The sequence below is a fragment of the Ctenopharyngodon idella genome, chromosome 5 (genome assembly GCF_019924925.1).
Source record: "Ctenopharyngodon idella isolate HZGC_01 chromosome 5, HZGC01, whole genome shotgun sequence".
Lineage (NCBI taxonomy): Eukaryota > Metazoa > Chordata > Actinopteri > Cypriniformes > Xenocyprididae > Ctenopharyngodon > Ctenopharyngodon idella.
The window spans coordinates 2,418,107-2,433,062 of NC_067224.1; positions in this window are offsets into that span (position 1 = coordinate 2,418,107).

A 14,956-nucleotide genomic window follows, 5' to 3' on the forward strand; every position below is an offset into this window, starting at 1 on the left:
CTTGTTAGTCCCTTGTAATTGTAAAAAAAAAAAAAAAGAATGTAATTGCGACTTTTCATCTCATAATTCTGAATTTTTTCCTCACAAGTGCGAGATTTAAATCATAATTGTGTTTTATAAAGTCAGAATTGTCAGATATAATTTCTCTCAATTCTGACTTTTTTCTCAAAATTGAGTTGATATCTCACAGTTCTGACTTCTTTTCTCAATATTGCGAGTTTATATCTCACAATTCTGACTTTATAACTCGCAATTGCAACTTTATATCACGCAATTCTGAGAAACAAGTCAGAATTGTGAGATAAAAACTCGCACTTACTTTTTTTGTTACATATTAGTATTTCAAAGTATTTAGATTAAGTTACTAAACTTGGGTAATCTAACGAAATATGTTACAAATTACTTTTTAAAGCACGTATTGTGTAATCTGTAGTGAAATACAGTTTAAAAGTAACCTGATCATAAATAAGGATTTTTATTTTAATCACATATTCTTATCATTGGAAGGCTGTAGCCATAGGTGCATGTGTGAGACCTGTCAAAGCGGATCAACAGATCTGACAGATCTAAGGAAACAACCTACAACTGTGACTCACAAGTGAATTTAATTATAGTGATTTTACCGAATCCAGTCCTGCTCCTAACAGGCTGCCTTACTGCAAAGCTTAGTTTCAAGCACAATTAAACACTCCCGAAGAAGCTAATCAAGGGCTTCAGTTTCTATTTTTAGGATATGAACTTCCAGGTAAGCGTGGTGGAGCTAGTTGGAGCCGAACTCTGGAAACTCCCATTTTAACAGCCAAAGTAAATAAGGAAAGTAGGAAGGAAAATTCTGGTTATAGGGCAACACCTCCTTTATTTCATCTCTAATGTGTTGTCGACAGTGTAATAAAGATTTTACACAAACCTGTTTGGCTTTCTGCAATGTGCACATGTCACCAGGAGCAATAAGTCATGTCTGTGCCTGTCTCTTCTATCACCAACATACATGTGATATTTTATTGCCATTCAGTTTTTTGACCAGGGCATTTCAGCTGTGACTGCAGCTCAAGGGAAAGATTGCACTGCTAAATATGGGCCTCTTACTAGTGTTTTATAAGGTTAAACAAATTAAGATATTTTTGATAAAATCCGATGGGTCAGTGAGGCCTGCTTTGGCAGCAAAAACATTCCCTTTTTCAATGCCCAGAAAGCTTCTAAAAACATATTTAAAACAGTTCATGTGACTACAGCAGTTTAATATTATGAAGCGACGAGAATACTTTTTGTGCACCAAAAATAACAAAATAACGACTTTATTCAACAATATCTAGTGATGGGCAATTTCAAAACACTGCTTCATGAAGCTTTACGAATCTTTTGTTTCGAATCAGTGGTTCGGAGCGCGTATCAAACTGCCAAAGTCACGCCCCCCGGTGGTGATATATTGAAATTTCGAAACACTTATGACGCAACGAAACCTCGTTTACTGAAATCACGTGACTTTGGCAGTTTGATACACGCTCTGAACCACTGATTCAAAACAAAAGGTTCGTAAAGCTTCATGAAGCAGTGATTTGAAATCGTCCATCACTAGATATTGTTGAATAAAGTCGTTATTTTGTTTTTTTGGCGCACAAAAAGTATTCTTGTCACTTTATAATATTAATATTAAACCACTGTAGTCACATGAACTGTTTTAAATACACTGAAAGTGTTAATTATCTTGCTGTCAATGCAGACCTCACTGAGCCATCAGATTTTATCAAAAATATCTTAATTTGTGTTCTGAAGATGAACGAAGGTCTTACGGGTGTGGACCAACATGAGGGTGAGTAATTAATGACATAATTTTCATTTTTGGGTGAACTAACCCTTTAATTTGTGCAGAAAGAATCCTAAAAAAACAGTGTGGTGTGAAACTGTTCAACATCTGAACCCATGAAACAATACACGATGATTGAGAACACCACCTCTCTGAGAGCACAAACACAGCGAATTTACAGCCACTGAAACCCAGTAAGCCTGCGCATTCTTCCAAAGGGACATGAAGGATGTAACCGAGAGAGAGAGAGAGAGGATGTGTTGGAGACAGAGCGAAGGAAAGTTTACAGTTGTAATCAGTGTTAGGGGAAATGTACTTTAGGGAGCTGATTGATGAAAATCCCATGCAAAACGGAAAGAGAAAAAGAACTTCGCACTAGCCAGGGTGCAGGAGCTGTCAAATACTTCCTGGTTATTGAAGGCAGTAGAGCATGATGCAAACTTCCTTTCATGTCGTAAAGTCACGGCAATGGCACGTTGACCTTGCAGTAACAATTCTGCTCTTCTGTGCAATGTACAACTGAAACCATTTTCCTCTCAAGAAGCAAAAAGGAGCGCCAGCTTGGGAGGCAGAGACACCAGAAGACCCCGTTTGTTCTTCAGGGCTCTGACAGCATATTGGGTGACAGTCTACAACAGCGGCGTGGACTTGTAAAGCTTACAGCCCCTGACGTGCGTCTGAGTCACCCATGCCTCATGCTGCTGTCTCTACGTGATGAACGTCTTCTCTTGGTTGCTTGCACTGTCCTGATGGCAAGTGTTCATGTACATTAGTGTTCTGGATCTTTACTGCGAGGGTTGACCGTAGAACCACAGCTCTTTTCTACTGACCTCTGTGAGGAACAATACCCCATCCGTGAGGTATAGAAATAGAAACTCGACGAAAGCGTGGCTAGCGATTGGGTTCTGACCGGACGGAGGTTACAGGTCTCTGTTTAATGGCCCGTGGTGTTTGAAGAGGCGGTTCGAGGGAGGAAGGGGGTTCACAGCCCTCAGACAGGATTGAGTTAACGTTCCTGCTCCAACCCCCAGTTCACAGTGACTTGTTGGTGATTTATCTGATGGAAGGAATTCAGTGAAGGGCTGGGATCTCTACTGTAACCTTTTACCCCCACCAGATGTTCGCTCTGAAAACACGATAATGTTCATCCCTAAATCCCCATGCAAACATATCAAGTGGCTGCTATGTGTTTGTGGCAAGACTTAGTGAAATGACAGAACGGCGATGGGAAAGGATTTTAAACAGCACCAGCGCGGTCAGATGCTCCATATGCTCCAGACGGGTGCTGTGGTGACATCAGAGCGGCAGAGACATAATGCACATAAAAAATTATTTTAAACAAAAGTCATAAATCCAAGAATTGAGGTCTAATTCTGAGTGTTGTATACAATTGAAATCAAATCAAATTTTTAGTGGAAACAGATAGGCCTGCTTATTTATTGCAGTGTAAATACTGTCTGACTCGGAGCGTCACTGACAAAGTATTTTAAAAAGGAAACATGCAAATCTTATCGTTTTCTTCAAGTTGTATCTTTCAAATACAGTGGTATTTTTAACAATTGTTTGAAGATGCCTTCACAAGACATCAACACTTCTGTGCAGCTGCAGTTGTACAGTAAGCTATTATCATTGGACCTATTCAAACTGGACAATGGACCGTTCGACCACCGAATCCAGCAATGTCTGTCAGTGATCATCGTTCTCGCTCTAAATATATTTTGTCATAGGGTCAATGATGTGACGGGTCATTTTTTTGTCCAAAAGCCTTAATAATAATAATAGTAAACAAAGATATGACATCCAAAGTATGTAAGGTAGTACAACTAGATATCTTTTATTGAATCCAAAAGGTTTTAATTATATTTTGCTACATATAAAGGTATTTTAAAGATTATGAAGTGTCAAAAGGTCATTCGGTTTAACCGTCCAAAGGCCAATACAGCCATTTCATGTAATAAATGTATATATTTTTTTATTCTGGCATGATTTTATAACATCATATATCAACATATTACAAAACGGTATTAAAATTATGTGTAGAAGTCGTTGCTTTGTTATGAGAAAGAATGACTGGAAAAATGAATTTCATTGATGTCATTCGGAGTAACCAATATATAGGGACCATTTTGGTTCAAGTCATGTGGTCAGTATCATGTGACAGGATGTGACATCATTCAGGACCACATGGTTGTGAAACAAAGTAACAAACTCTCTCTTAACTATTTGAAAAATTCATGTTGTCACTTACTCATACGCATGTCCCGAAACATCAGGTCATTCGGTACAACCGCTATAAAACATGGAAAATGTTGTAATATTTTAAAAAACTTGTACTAAATATAAAATGTTTGATTGTCCTTTTGTTAGCTAGCTAGCAAGCTAACTAGCTAGCTAGCTAGATATCAGCCTGTTAGCATTGTTTGAAAATATCATCATTTGGTAAAACCGAAATTTTGGTTAAACCGAATGACTTTTTGCCAACAAATTTTGTCCATCTTGTAAAAAATTACAAAAGCAGTGTTAATTGATTATTAAAACCACATAATCTCATTGTTAACACTTAATAAAACTTGAAAATGAATATCTCCATTATGTTTTATTACACTTTTAAAAACCCTATTCGTCAGTGACCCCATAACATGAGATCTACAGTTTAGTTTAAAGAGGAATTATTGTGCGCCTATAGCATTTTTGTGTGTACGCATAAATGAGGCTCCAGGTCTTTAATAATGTTCTCAAAACATTAGCACAAAAACGTTATTATATAGTTTTCTGAAACATTTTTTAAATGTTTGAAGAATGATAAAATTTAATGTTCCCTCAACATTCGCATAAGTATATTTTTTGCTAGCCGCAAAGTCATTTATGTCATGTCATGGTTTCAAGGCCAAGTTACAAGTGACAAAGTTCAATACTTAGGCTCAGGGGTTTTGTAAAGTAAAAGTGATGCTCGACTTAGCAAACACCACTAATGATAAACACTTACACCACTAAACCACAGAATCAAACAGCTTGGCCTCATTCTGACATTGTTTCCCAGACAGAGTTTCAGTGGGCTGGTTAATAAGTGAATGAGAGTGACAGGGCCAGACAGAGACAGAGAGACTTTGACAGTCCCAGCCAATATTTGTCACTTCAGAGTGCATGAATTCTTGATTTGATGTGCCTTAATTGATTCATCTCTGCTTAGTACTGACTGTCTGTCGTCCAGGACAGCGCTGAACATTGAGCTCATGTCTCTGGATGCTGTAGGAAGGGCGGTGACCTCTCTGACCTCTGCTATGACCCCGGCTACACGCCGCGGCAGACGGTCACGTGCTCTGGTATCAACCAGTAAACACATTTAATATGACGCTACAGGTGAATCCAGAGGACACAATCTTTAGTAAGGGGTTCCTGCAATTTAGGAATATTTGGAAAAATTATCTTGTGATTTTCGAATGCTTTAAATAACACAATGGTGGTCTAAATATACTCCTGTTTTAAGTCTTCATGTTTTTCAGTTGCAATGAGTAATAAAACATATTCATCTGTCTGTCTTTTCAAAGGCTGTGAAGCTTTGGCTCGCTCAGCCTCTTCTCTGTTTCTATGGTTTTCTTACCAAGGTTGGCACGGGTCTTTGTGAATGTTGTTGCATACTGTCATTGTTGAACAGAATGAAGGTAAAATTTGTCATTTACCTTGGGGTGTTCTGAAAGGCCCCCCTCTCCTCTAGAGACTCCACCAAATTGATTTAGACCTCCGTTTCACAATGAATCGTTGTAACTGAACAGCTCAGTGGATTGACCCTTGAAACAAGTAGAATTTGAAGGACAGTTCCCTTGTCTCTAGCCGAGTCTTTATGAAATATAAAAAATAAAGGGTTAATCATTAATTCTCAAAAATATACAGTATATCTCCTGTCCTCTATCAACTTCAACCAGGCCCACCGTCGTCCAGTGTGAGCCATAAAAAAAACACCAGAGATTGTGACAATGACACAATGTTCTTATGTATTAAAACACTTTCAAAGAACAGTTAAGTAGTATGAATGTGGGTCTCGTCTCCATGAGCGCTCACGCACAACCGGTAGATGTGACAGAACCTTGGAAAACCAAACAATTTTTTTGAAAAAATTATATGGCCACTCTCGCTATTTGAAGTACGCTTTATTACCTCTCTCTGCCTTTCAAGTGTGTCTCACTTCAGGCATGCGATACCTTTAATCTTGCTCTTGTTTTATGATTAATTGCGAATAACAGAGAAAGAGTGAGACAAGCGTCTTCTAGAAGGACGTCAACTGAAAATTTAGGTTCTTGCTTGATAGCTTTTAAAGTGGGTGCTACGGAGATCTTGTGATTATGTTAAGTCCTTCTTGAAGGGAAAAAAGGTGAGGACGAAAGCTTCCTAAAAGCTCCGGAAACAGTAATCGTCGTGGAGCAAGTTGCCAGTTGGAATTTTATTAAGCACACGCTCGACCGCCCGCTTCCCCTCTCGTCCATTATGTGTGCGCTAATGTCACATTGATTATGCTGGTCGTAAACTGCCTTTGTTTGGCCTCGCCTCCCTGTCAGTCAAAGCGTCTGCTGGGACGGGCGCGAGTCTCGCTAAAAGCTGCCTTTTCCGTGTTTGTGGCCGTTTGAAGCAGCTCTGAGCATGACGCCGCTCCCCTAAGAGACTCCATTTTGGTGTATTAATTGCTTTTTAATGTTTTCCTCATGTTTCAAATGTGACTGTGTACAAACAAATCAACAATAATGGAGGTTTAAGTATTTTCCTGATTGGGTCAAGAGCAGGAGTAAAAAGGGTAGCACTGAATAAACCATAACTGGGATTTTGACAAGACTGAACATTGCCATTTGTACCACCAGAAGCCTTGTCCCATGTGGACTATCCCCAGTCACACAGGAGAACTGAAGCTTGCTGAACCTTTTGGGAACATTTTGAATGCATCTGACAAGTTAAGGAAGTCATTTTTAACATCTCTCTTTACTTTGACCAACTTTGGGAGAAATGAGAATTTTATGGGACTGTGATGAATTTTTCATTCACTGAGTCTTTTATCTGATGGAAGATCCCATTGTGTTATATTCAACCAAAGTGCAAATGAAGGAGGCTATAATTACGAGAAATCTTGAAAGAAAACATTACACTTTATATTTGATGTAAACAACAATAAACTAAAATGAAATATAATTAATTTTGAAGTTGTATTAAGTGTTAGCAATGAGATTATATGGTTTTTATAATCAATTAACACTGCTTTTGTCATTTTTTACAAGACAGACAAAATTTGTCAACAAAAAAGTCATTCGGTTTAACCAAAATTTCGGTTTTACCAAATGGCACTTTTGGTTATACCGAATGACAATATTTTAAAACAATGCTAACAGGCTGATATCTAGCTAGCTAAAGGACAATTCAACATTTTATATTTAGTACAAGTTTTTAAAATATTACAATATTTTCCATGTTTTGTAGCGGTTGTACCGAATGACCTGATGCAAGTGAAAACATGAATTTTTCAAATAGTTAAGATAGAGTTTGTTACTTTGCTTCATGACCATGTGGTCCTTTGCAGGTGTCTGAATGATGTCACATCCTGTCACATGATACTGACCGCATGACTTGATCCAAAATGGTCCCTTTATATTGGTTACTCTGAATGACATCAATGAAATTCATTTTTCCGGACATTCTTTCTCACAACAAAAGCAAAGACTTCTACACATAATTTTAATACCGTTTTGCACTATGTTGATATATGATGTTATAAAATCATGCCAGAATAAAAAATATGTACATTTATTACATTTAAGATATTTTAATCACAAATGAAATGGCTGTATTGGCCTTTGGACGGTTAAACCGAATGACCTTTTGACACTTCAAAATCTTTAAAATACCTTTATATGTAGCAAAATATAATAAAAACATTTTGGATTCAATAAAAGAGATCTAGGTGTACTACCTTACATACTTTGGATGTCATATCTTTTATTATTATTATTAATATTATTAAGGCCTTTGGACCAAAAATGACCCATCACGTCATTGACCCATATATATTCAATGGCAAAATAAAAGAAAGCCTTTACCAATAAAGTAATTCATTTGAAAGATGGGACGTCATTTCCTGCTTAATTAGTGTTGAAATTTCTCATTCATTCAGAGTCAGTGGCCTGTTTTCTCCATAAACTGTCTCTGATAACATGCAGTTTTGGTCTCTCATTTGATTATCTTTCGCAGGCTAATAATCTAACGGCACAGGAAATATGGAAACAGAAAACGGTAAACAAGCAAAACCTGAAATCCAAATGCGCCTGCTTGAATTCACTGCCTAAAGAGAATCAGTATTCGGGCTTGAGTTACACATCCAGCATCTGCCATCCGGACATCAGGCACCATATTCATCATTTGGCAACATGGAGCCCAGCGTCTGTACAAACACCCAGAGGAAATGAAGTCTCTTGGCCAGACAAGAATAAAATTAGCTTGATGACTAAGTTCCTCCCCCGTTCCATCGGGAATAAGACCCTTCATTTGTTTTCATTACCTCCCTTTGCCTCGGACAACCAGAGTGTCATTCAATTCATTCTGCCACCGTGAAGACCACGAACCATCTACAGAACTTTGTAGTTTTATCATCATTCAATGCTTCAGTTAATCTCTTGACTCTTTTAAGACTTTTGCCATCATTGTGACATATAAATCACACAAAAAAATGAGAATTTTTCCCACCATCAGATGCAAGTAAAGACTGAAGTGTTTTAACTTAACAAACATGGTCTCAAGGCAGCGAGGCGAGACGTAACGTGTACACGGGCCAACAATTAAAAAAAATCAGTGCAATCAGGTACTGCAGTGGACCAGAGATAGACTGATGTTCTAAACAAACTACTCTCTAAAAAATGCTGGCTTAAAAACAACCCAAGTTGGGTTGAAAATGGACAAACCCAGAAATTGCGTTGTTTTAACGCAAATTGTGATGGCTAGACGACTGGGTCAGAGCATCTCCAAAACTGCAGCTCTTGTGGGGTGTTCCCGGTCTGCAGTGGTCAGTATCTATCAAAAGTGCTCCAAGGAAGGAACAGTGGTGAACCGGCGACAGGGTCATGGGCGGCCAATGCTCATTGATGCACGTGGGGAGCGAAGGCTGGCCCGTGTGGTCCGATCCAACAGACGAGCTACTGTAGCTCAGATTGCTCAAGAAGTTAATGCTGGTTCTGATAGAAAGGTGTCAGAATACACAATGCATCACAGTTTGTTGTGTATGGGGCTGCATAGCTGCAGACCAGTCAGGGTGCCCATGCTGACCCCTGTCCACCGCCGAAAGAGCCAACAGTGGGCACGTGAGCATCAGAACTGGACCACGGAGCAATGGAAGGTGGCCTGGTCTGATGAATCACATTTTCTTTTACATCACGTGGATGGCCGGGTGCGTGTGCGTCACTTACCTGGGGAACACATGACACCAGGATGCACTATGGGAAGAAGGCAAGCCGGCGGAGGCAGTGTGATGCTTTGGGCAATGTTCTGCTGGGAAACCTTGGGTCCTGCCATCCATTACTTTGACACGTACCACCTACCTAAGCATTGTAGCAGACCATGTACACCCTTTCATGGAAACGGTATTCCCTGGTGGCTGTGGCCTCTTTCAGCAGGATAATGCTCCTGCCACAAAGCAAAAATGGTTCAGGAATGGTTTGAGGAGCACAACAATGAGTTTGGGTGTTGACTTGACCTCCAAATTCCCCAGATCTCAATCCAATCGAGCATCTGTGGGATGTGCTGAACAAACCTTTTTTTTTTTTTTTTATACAAATGTTTTAACCTTGTAATGTTTAATAAGTCTGTTATAACTGGATCTTCCAGTGAAGAGTCTGTCTTCTCTCTGGTGATGTATGCAGGATTCTCCAGTCATTTAGAGTGCTTAAGCCCCACCCTCATCTGCACACACTTTTTGAGAGCCACGCCCACCTCTCAACAACTGATGAATAGAACCAAATCCTGCCCTACATTTAATTATTTTTGGATAAAAATACACAATACAGAAAAGAAGATCTGACGCTACTTCTGCTTCATCAAGATTTAAACCATATTCAGGTTCCTATATGTGTTATGGGGATCACATTCCAGCATCACAAATGACTTTCTTCTGTTTCTTCTGGACAAAAAGAATGACAGAAATAAACCACAGAAGAAAGAAAGTCATTTGGTTTTGGACCAACATGAGTGTGAGTAAATGATGACGATATTTTGGGGTGAACTTTACCTTTAAAGTATAGATTTAAAATATAAATGCGTGTCATTAAACATTACAGTCTCAGCTGTTAACACAATAAACAGCGATTGACAGTAGAATGACTAGACTCCTTCTATTGGAATGCTTAGGTGATGATGGCACACACACACACACAGAGAGAGAGACGTTTACCCCAGGTGCCTGTTAGAGGTAAGTGAAGACATCTTGTGCTTCTTTAAAGCCTGCAGCATTAACACTCTCGCCCCTGGAGTAAACCTGCCTGCTGACCCGTGGCCCGCTCAGAGCTCGACACGAGTCCAACCCCCACAGGGAGCGTCCGGACCACGGCCTTTAACCGGAGGTGTGAGAAGAGACATCGGCTCTCAGCATCCATTGTTCTGCCTCTTCTCTCCTTTTATTGTGGGATAACTTGTGCTTTGCATGATTCTTGTCTGATGGAGATCACAGAGCATCAACATCAGGAAAAGAAAGGATGCAGTGGCTATGCGTTCACTCACCCGTTCCACACACACTATACACTCAATTGACCCAAGAGCTACACACTTCACCCGCTCCAGCGTATCACCATAGTTACAGTGCAGCGGCCACAGGGTTAAATTACATTAGCGCTCAAAGATAAGAGGATGCGATTGGCTCTCTGTGCCATCTCTGTAGCGCATGATAATCACGTCCGGCCCCATGGAGGAAGATGCGGCGGACAGCCTGAATGGGGGTCACGATGAGGAAGTCACATAAAGAGATGAAAAGCTCAATTTCTTTGGCCAGAGGCGCCCAGGGGAGGTGTAAGCCAGAGGAAGTCTTCGAGCCAAGAAAAGGTTACTGGCGGCGAGCATAGCAGTGGTCTGGATTTACAGCTGCCAGGGGTAAAGACTCGCACTGCTTATTTCCACAGCCAGTTAAAACAAATTACACTCATGCTTCAACCGTCGGCCCCCACGTTTTCCTTCGACCTTCTTAGCTCTCATTCTAGTACAATGTTATTCTTCCGTAAACGATCTAAATTACTCCAAAATAAATAGCATTACACCAGGGATAAGCTTCACTTGAGAAAGCCCAGCCCTCCCATTGCACGTGGATCTTTTGTGCACAGGTCTCAAATTAGTTGCAGAAATTTCGATATTATCATTATTATAATTCTGGAACAAAAAGTCTGTGGTTAATTTCAACATAAGTGCTCAAATGGGAAAAGTAATTATGTGCTCAACATGCATTAGGTGACCTTATTATAAATTATAAATACAGACAAATATTATAACAACTATCAATTTTACTGTATAACAGGATGGTAAAACAGCTTATAACTTTGACACAACTGTGACCAATCTTCATGTATTGTATATCTAAAGCATAGTTACACTCAGGGCCTAAAATTAACACTTGCCAAGCGCCAGATGCGAGTAAAAATGTGTTGGTGTTGGTTAGTATATGAAAGGGAGAAAAGGGAGGTCATTTTGTTACTTGCACACTATGTGGAAAGTTTTGTGTGTGCACACATCCGAAATGCGCACCCAGAAAGCCACGTCTCGGACAACGTGCTAATACTAAACTGAGCTACCTTTGATGTCTTCTTGCACTTGAGCGGACACATTCACATAAAATTATGTCAAAAAATAGTGAGTATCCTAGTAAACACAGTCGGTTATGTCTTAAGTGAATGCATGTGTATCAGTAGGCCTATATAGCATATTGCGTGCATTCGCTCTTAAAGTGACACCAGCCTACTATTCCTGCTGCTGTCTGTGTTTTTAATGTCAATCAAACAACAAAGGACAAAGAAAAAACACAGCGCGGTGTTGATGGAGGGAGGAGCCGAGGTGTAGGCGTGGCCGACGACTTCCGCAGGACGAACAACGGAGACAAAATCGATGGCAGGGGATCCCAGGGCAACGATAGAGAGCCGATGGAACCGAGCAACACTGCTGGCTCTGGAGACCTAGGCAGAGCTGCGGCGATGAGTGTCCCATCGATGAGTGTCCACAGGGCCAAAGTGGAGCCGGGGGGAAGGAGGAGCCCGCTGGAGCCGTAGGGGTGGAGAGACAGAGCACAGCAGATGGCTAGCAGGTCCACGGCGCAGGAAAGGTGACGACTGACCAAGGTGAAGCCGGCTGGACGAGGGAACCTGGTGGAGCCGTAAGGCCGAGGGTCTCCGGTGGAGCTCTAAGGCCGAGGGTCTCTGGTGCAGCCGAAGGTGTGAGGAGCCAAGTTGGAGCTGACAGGTCGACGGACCGTGGTGGAACGAGGGGATCAGAGGCCGGAGGCAGAGCCACAGGATCCTCTCGCTCAGACGAGGCTGGTGAGTGAGGCTTATCTATGCTGCAAGGCGTCACGGGAGAAGATGAAGGGTTGAATTTTCACTGATATCTAAAATTTTGGTGTCAAAAACAGTTTCATAGCCGGTAAAAAATATTTATGGCCAGTACATTTTCTTAAGTCATTGGCCATTGGCAGGTGTGGCAAAAAGTTAGTTTTAGACCCTGTTTACACTGTACAGAGATACACTCTTAGAGGAAAAGGTTCTATGTGGAAGCTTTAAGGGTTCGTCAGGTGCTTCATATGTGGAATCTTTTAGGGTTTCTCATGACTTTATGGATTTAGTTTTAATTAATTAATTAATTTTGTTTTCATTCATTTTTTTATTTTGATTAAATTGTATGTATAAAAACAGCTTGTAAAAATTCTTTATCACTAGGAATAATAACCTGTTAAACATGAAAGTCCTTATATAGAACCTTTTTTGGTGTAAATGGTTGTTTAAAATTGGGTCAAGTTTCTATAAGAGTTTACAAGAAATGGAAGAATACATTGCATCGTTTCCTACTGTGTTGATTGGGACCTTGGTAACTTGAGAGACTGGTTGAGTTTGTCTCCACAGGGACCAGTGGTCTGTTTTTTTCATGTTAACAATCAGAAGCAGATGTGGTGGGGAATTATAGACCTGCGAGTGTCATCACTCATACTGCACTCAAAGACGGCATCATACCTGCCAGATGCATGCGTTAAGAAACCAGAAATGATGTCGGACTTTTTTTTACATGCCAATGTACATCAGAGTTCATAAAAGATGAAGAGAGTGGCATGATGGAGTTCAGCACAGCTCCAAATGACAAATGATGTGCGAGTGGAGCCACTGTCTACACGGGGGTTATTGGGGAGTGCGAGTGGACACCAGACCCCAGTGAGTTAACTTGCCTGGCCTGCCAAGAGCTCCGACACAAAGCTTCCCAGATCCAGCCGAGCCTCTAGGGAGGAGGTGGCCTGGCACCCATGTCATTGTGCTCTGGCCTTCAACCACTGGTGCCAGGAAGGGTGTTGCATTCGGCCACACACTTGAAAACACAGGCTTTGTCCAGCAGCCAAAGTTTATTACTAGTGACAGGTTTCACACTGGGGCAGCAACAAATCTCACCGCTTGTGACAAACAACCAGACAGATTTGTGTTGTTGGTTTTTTACCGTTTGCTGACAAACAGAGCAGTAAGGGAGGTCACACTGTGACATTTTTACCCTTAGGTTTGGCTTGCGATGTGTGAGCCGCTGTGAAGTATGTGGATGCTTTGTATTTCTGGTGGAAAAAAGGCCTTAATGCCATGCTTGAGCACAAATTGACCAAAATGAAAAGGCTATTTTGTCAGTAGCAAACACTTATTGGTACATCAGGTAAGAGCAGTAGTACTTTCTTCAAATTGCAAAGTCTTTCTTTGGTTTATAACCAATGGCTTCTGATTTTTTCCAAATGCAAGGAGGTTGGATGTCAGTCCTGCAAAGCTGCTGGAAGATTTAAAGGTTTTTTTTGCTGGCAGAGAGATTTTGGAGGATCAGTGCGCCAAGAAACAGCAAGTTCAAAGACCTCAAGCAGATGAGGGACTTGTTCATCAAATGAAAAAATATGATTTTTTTGTGAAATGCTTGTGCGATTTAACCAGTTCAAGTAAAGCAAAAGGAGATGGTGACCAATTTTGACTTCAAATGAAATAATCACCTAACTCAAACATGAAAACGCACCTGAATATTCTCATTTCAGTCTGAAGTTCCTTCTGAGAATGAAAGAAGAGCATCACCCAAACAGATAAGACTAGAGACAACGTTCCGCTGTGGTATACAGGTCCATTGCAGACCCTTTAGATTAATATTCAATCGCATTTTAAAGCGAAAAAAATGTGTACATTTTCTTTGATTTTGGGTGGGGGATGGGGAATTAATATCTGTGTCATTTTCAAAATCAAATCAAAATTCAACAATGAAAAATGGCAGTAAATATATGTGCTAATACAAGGACATTTGAGCTGCTCTTTGGCCGGTACCGTCACCCTTTAGCCATTTGGGGAAGCTGGACATATGCCTCTGCCACTCCTTTCAAATCCGCAGGAAACAAGAGCCATCTAAGATCTTGCATTTATGCGTAATTTGTTCTCAATGCCGCTCCCCTTCACCTTTATTCCAATCTATATTTCACATCTGGTCCCTCCCAAGCAATTAACCTTGGTGGAAATCAGCAAGCCTACCTTTTTTTTCTCTCTGCTTTTTTGCTCCTGTATGTTACTTTTCAGCAATTGAACTGGGGGTAATGACTCTGAAAGGAAAAAGAATGTTCTTTCAATAGATAATTAGGGAGATTGGTTTACCAGGCCCACTCAAGACCCATTCAGACGCAGGGACTGTGCTGGCCTGTTGTCTGCAGGGTTGAAGGGGTCCCCGGAGACACATTCCCTACTGTTTCATTTCTCAAAGCAGGTGCCTGGCAGGTAGTCACTGGAAGTGCAGGACCTAGAAATAAGAGGTCAGTATCACAGGTCAGAGGTCAGGAATCCAAGGTCTTTAGGTCAATAGCCACTGCAGTGAACAGATGACATAAAAGAGTCTTCTAACATCTTTGTGTGGTAATGGATTTTATTGCAGGAAAGTCATTCC